Source organism: Monodon monoceros, unplaced genomic scaffold, assembly GCF_005190385.1.
Source record: "Monodon monoceros isolate NGI ecotype Baffin Bay Population unplaced genomic scaffold, NGI_Narwhal_1 Super_Scaffold_5, whole genome shotgun sequence".
NCBI lineage: Eukaryota > Metazoa > Chordata > Mammalia > Artiodactyla > Monodontidae > Monodon > Monodon monoceros.
This window is the reverse complement of record NW_021703782.1, coordinates 71,667,757-71,673,756: the sequence shown is the minus strand read 5'-3', so window position 1 is coordinate 71,673,756 and position 6,000 is coordinate 71,667,757.

The window sequence follows — 6,000 nt, the reverse complement described above, 5'->3', positions numbered from 1 at the left end:
GGGAACATATGTATATGTATAACTGATTCACTTTGTTATAAAGAAGAAACTAACACACCATTGTAAAGCAATTATACTCCAATAAAGATGTAAAAAAAAAAAAGAATTATGGGTTTCAAGTCGAGAAGAAACCCTAAATGATTATAATGTCTCTGTAAGCTGTGGAGATTTACCTCAGGTTAGTGGAAAGTTCAATCCTTGTCCTGTTTGAAAGGAAATACTCAAAAGGCACGGACAACTGAGAGTCTTAGGCCTGACGCTTTAACCTAAAGTTAAAGGTTAACCTCCAGAGGATAAACAACAAGGTCCTACTGTATAGCACAGGGAACTATATTCAATATCCTGTGATAAACCATAATGGAAAAGAATATGAAAATGAATATATATATGTATAACTGAATCACTTTGCTGTACAGCAGAAATTAATGCAATGTACATCAACTATACATCAATAACATTTTTTAAAAGAGATTTTGTGAAGGTTTGCTTTTTGTTTTCCTTTTTTTTTTTTTTTTAAGAGAGAAAAACTTCCTCTACATTTCAAGGACTTTGAGGACTATCTTTCTAAGACATTAAATAACCCAACTAATCCTCACTGATCTCTCAGGAACAAAGTTAATAATTATTTGGCCTATAGGTATCCTTACCTATGTCTAAACTGCTTGGCTTTTTGTTGTTGTTTTTTGAATTCACACCGGCTTAAAACTTACAAACTGTACGAAGACAGCATGGGCCTTAGGTCAAGCCCTTTCAACCCTGTAGTACATGATGCGCAGGTGAGCAGCCAGCCACCCAAACCAAGTGGTTGCCTGAAGTCACCGGGCACTTGTCCTCTTGTTTTTTAAAACTCTTTGACCAAATTATATTTTAGACTTCTCCTGTAGATGTGTCAATTTGAAAACTCAAGCTTTCAGTATAACAAAAGGGCTTTTAAAAGGGGAATCCAATGTAAATTACCTTAAGACTATTGGGAGTTAAAGAGCTCAAAAAAGCTGGGCTTTGGAAGTAATAATGCACAAACGGAGAAGGACTTTCAGCCATAAAATAACAAAGCAAATGGGGGAAAGACTTGGGTTCTCCGTGCAGCAGTTTTGTCAGCAACAGACACAGCAAATGTTTGAAGCACTCTAGCCAGTGTTTTCAAACTTGTAGGACATGATCCATTAGTGAGTGGACTGTGAAACCCACTTAGCAGGTTGCAAACACAACTCTCTTTAAAGGAACGCAATAGAAAAGAACACAGAGTGAGTCACTAGAAGTACAGTAAGAACTGTCTGGTGAAATGTTCCATTCATTATGTGTGCTCACAGGTAGGTTTGGGCCAGGACAATTACCCTTCCTTTTGCATAAAATACAATTTTTACTCTGGGTTGTGGCTTTAAAAAAAAGTTCGAATGCACTATTACATAGGAACACCTCAGGGGTCCAAAGCTCTGAGAGGAGGTTACATAGTGAAGCTCATTTTCTACAGAGATACTAGGAAAGACACATTTTGAAAAATAAGTGGACATAGGACATAGGGTATCAGAGATTATATATTTGCATTTTCCAAGTTTTCTGTGATAATGAAAATTACTTGTCATCCATAAAATATACTTATAAAAAAAACCCAAATAACCTAGAAGTAAATAAAGTAAATTACGTAAAGGCCCCTTTCATTCCTTCTCTCCCAATCCTAGTGCCTTGGGCAGAGGAAACCGTCAACATCTTGATATGCATTACTACAGAGGTTTTTGGTTTTTCTAGGCACGCACAGACACACACATGCCATATATATGTAAATGAGTTCGTAACCATATAAACGTAAACAGGAGTGTGTGATTCAGTATTATTGTGCAACTTGTTTTTCATATCACCGTCTTAGGAATATTTTTTTTTTTTTAGGAATATTTTTATGTCCACACCATAGAGCTGTTTTTATCTGCTGCAGAGTATTGCACGGTAGAAGTTGGTATGTATTATTTCAACAATTTCTTCATTTATGTACAATCATGTTGTTTCAAATTTTTTATTATTTCAAAAAATGTTTCAATACACATGCTTATACCTGACTCCTAGGACTTGCGTGAAGATTTCTTCAGGTTGGATGCCTACAGTCAGAGCTGTTAAATCAGAGGCTAGACCCCTTTTAAGTATTGATATACACTGACAAATTGTCCACCTGAAAAGCTACATGGATTAATACCTTCTCCAACAATGACAGAGTGTTCATTATGTCCAGCACTAGTTATTACCAATCCTTTCATATCTGCCTTTTCAAGGGATGGGAAAATGGTATTCATTTTAATTTCTGACTGCTTATGAAGTTGGAAGTTTATACACGTTTGTTTATATTTCTTCTTTATAAAAATGTTTTTATATCTTTTGTTCATCTTTGGTTTCTAGGTGCTTTTATATTAAGGATCTTTAACTTCGTTATATTTCACATAATCCCCCAATCTTTTGTCTCCTATTTATAGTTGTGTACAGAAGTTTTTTTTTAAAGTAATCAAATCTATCAGTTTTTTTTTTTTCTTTCATGGATATTGGGCTTTGTGTCTTGATTAGGAAGGGCTTCCTCACCCATTTATTAGAGATTTTTTCCAGTATTTCCTTCTTTTTTTTATGTTTCCATGTTTAATTCATCTGGATTTCATTTCTGGTTCATGGTATGAAAGAAGAAAATGTTTTCCAAGTAGTAAATAATCTCAACATCATTTACTGAATAGTTCAACTCTTCCCTACTTATTTATAATGGCATTTCCAAATATTAAATTCCCATATGTATATATACTGCTCTGTTCCTGGATTCTCTGTTCTGTGCCTTTAACCTATTTGATTATTCCTGTACTTACAGTGCACTATTTCATTTACTCTGGCTCCATGGATTGCTTTGATAGCAAAAATTGTTTCGTGCGTTGTCTTGTAGATGATCTTTATAATTATATTGTTATAGCCACTTAAAAACCTTGCTATGATTATATGAAATTGCTCTGAATTTATGTTAATTTGATAGAACTGACTTTTTTTTTTTTTTTTTTTTTGCGGTACGCGGGCCTCTCACTGTTGTGGCTTCTCCCGTTGCGGAGCACAGGCTCCGGACGTGAAGGCTCAGCGGCCATGGCTCACGGGTCCAGCTGCTCCGCGGCATGTGGGATCTTCCCGGACCGGGGCACGAACCCGTGTCCCCTGCATCGGCAGGCGGACTCTCAACCACTGCGCCACCAGGGAAGCCCGAACTGGCGTTTTTTATGTTAGGTTTTCTCATACAGAAATGTGGCATGCCTCTCCATTTTGGGGGTTTCCTTTTATACCGTTCAGTATAGATTTTTAAAATTCACAAAGGCCTTAGATTTCTGCTGACCTTTTCTAGAGAATGCATTCTTTTCCACCATGCATTTCCTAATTGGTTACTGCCAGTGTATACAGAGCTTTTGATATTGCAGTGTTGGTGGTGTGCCCTGCCTCTTTAACAAGCTTTCTCATTCGTTGCAACAGCATGCCAGTAGGTAACTACAAGGTTTCTTTTCGTCCAAAAAAACTTTACAATCATAGTTGTCTCACTTTCCATAGAGTTTACTTTTTAGTACTATTTTTGTCTTCTTTCTGAGTCAGCAAGATGGGATGATAAGAAAGTTTCCTTCTACTTCTAGATTGTTGAGTATCAGAGGATGCTGAATTTATCAAATGCTTTTTTTAGCATTGAAGATGATATGGTACTCTTTAATCTGTTAATTTAGTGAGCCACAGTGATTCTGCACTTCTGTTGAGACTGGCCTATAATTTTCCTTGTTTTATTTGTGCAGTTTTGGTATCAGGATTATGCTAACCACATGGAACGAATTAGGAAGTTTTATGTCTTTTTTCTATCCTCTGCAATGGTTTACAAATAAATGTGTTCCTTAAAGATGTGCCTAATAGTATTTGCCTCTTAAAAAGAAGTTTCAGGGACTTCCCTGGTGGCACAGTGGTTAAGAATCCACCTGCCAATGCAGGGGACACGGGTTAAATTCCTGGTCCGGGAAGGTCCCACATGCCGTGGAACAACTAAGCCTGTGAGCCACAACTACTGAGCCTGCGAGCCACAACTACTGAAGCCTGCGAGCCTAGAGCCTGTGCTCCACAACAAGAGAAGCCACCACAATGAGAAGCCCGCACACCACAACGAAGAGTAGCCCCTGCTCACCGCAACTAGAGAAAGCCTGAGCGCAGCAACGAAGACCCAACACAGTGAAAAATAAATAAATAAAATAAAATTATATTAAAAAAAAGTTTCATACCGCTCTTTCAAGTTCTTCTAAGATGTTTGGTCTATTTACATTTTCTATCTTTTGCCAATTCTTAGAGTCTCTATTTTTTTTTAAGTTAGCGCATTTCATCTAGTCTTTCAAAATTATTGGAATGAAGTTATACAACCATATCAGGAGTAAATTATAAACAGTACTCCCTTGTAATTAAAAAGTCTATTTGTAGTTATCTTTCTAAAAATTATTCCTAATGCTAGCTATTTTTCTTTGTCATATTTTCCAAAGGTTTGCCTTTTATTGGTTTTTATTTTAAAAACCTTTTAGTTTCATTGATCAAAATTTTTTTGCTATTTTATTAATTTCTGCTTTTAACATTTAAAATTCCTCATGTCTTTCTTCTAGTTCATCATTTTTTCTAGCTTCTAAAGTTAAATTGTTATTTCACCTATTTTCAGTTTTCTTACTCCCTGAAAAATAAAATCTATAAAATTTTCTCTAATTCCTGATTTGGCAGAATCCTGTAGGTTTTGAGAAGTAATTTTTTACTAATTCTAAATAGTTTGTAATTTGTTTTGAATTCCCCTATAAATGAGTTATTTAAAAGGTAATTTAAAAATTTCCAAGTGGACAAGCCTTTTATTATTAGTTTTATTGTATTATGAAAGCAAACAGGTCTGCATTCTGTACTTTTTTACCCTTATATGAATCCCTTCTATAAACAGTTCATAAGTTTTCCAAGAAAACATTTTGTATTCCTGATGGATAGAAAATATAAAGAATGATTTGAATTCATGATGGATACAAAATATTTATGTATCTTCCCTCTCCTAACCTACTGATGGGAGGGGGGTGGGCCTGAGATTTTTGTTTTACAATTATTATACAGTAAAAATGATGCTTTTTTTTGGGGGGGGGTACAGTTCCCTTAAATTAACTTAAGTATGGATTCATGTTACCACCAATACAACCAAAACAAGGAACAGCTCATCACTGAAAGAAACTCCCTTGCACAGCCTCTCTGTAACCAAACCTTCCCACCCCAACCCCTGACAGCCACTCACCTAGTCTCTTATCACCATCGTTTTGCCTTTTCAAGAGTATTATATAAATAGGACTTCCCTGGTGGTCCAGTGGTTAAGAATCCGCCTCCCAGTGCAGGGGACGCAGGTTCAATCCCTGGTCGGGGAACTAAGATCTCACATGCCATGGGGCAACTAAGCCCCTGCACCACAACTAAACTAGAGAGCCCGTGTGCCGCAAACTACAGAGCCCACGCGCTCTGAAGTCCGCGCGCCCTGGCGAAGATCCCGCATCTCGCTACTAAGCCCCAATGCAGCCGAAAAAAAAGAATATTACATAAATGGAATCATAAAGTATGTACCTTTTGAGATTACATCAAGATGTAACCTTTTGGCTTCTTTCACTTAGCATGTGACTTTGAGATTCATCCAAGTTGACATATGTATTAATAATTTATTCTTTTTTATTGCTGAGTAGTATTCCATTGTGTGGACACACCATCATTTGTTTATCCATCCACCTTTAGGAAGACTTTTTCATGATTATAATAGAGCTGCTATAAACACCACATACATGTTTTTACATGAACATAAGTTTTCACGTAACTTGTGAAACTGCTGGTGTATTTATGTTTAAAGACACTGCCAATCTGTTTTGAGGGACTACATCATTTTGTTTCCACCAGAATTTCAGTTACTTTGCATCCTCACCAGCCCTTGGTTCTGTCAGTATTTTCTTATTTAGTGAGTAGCAG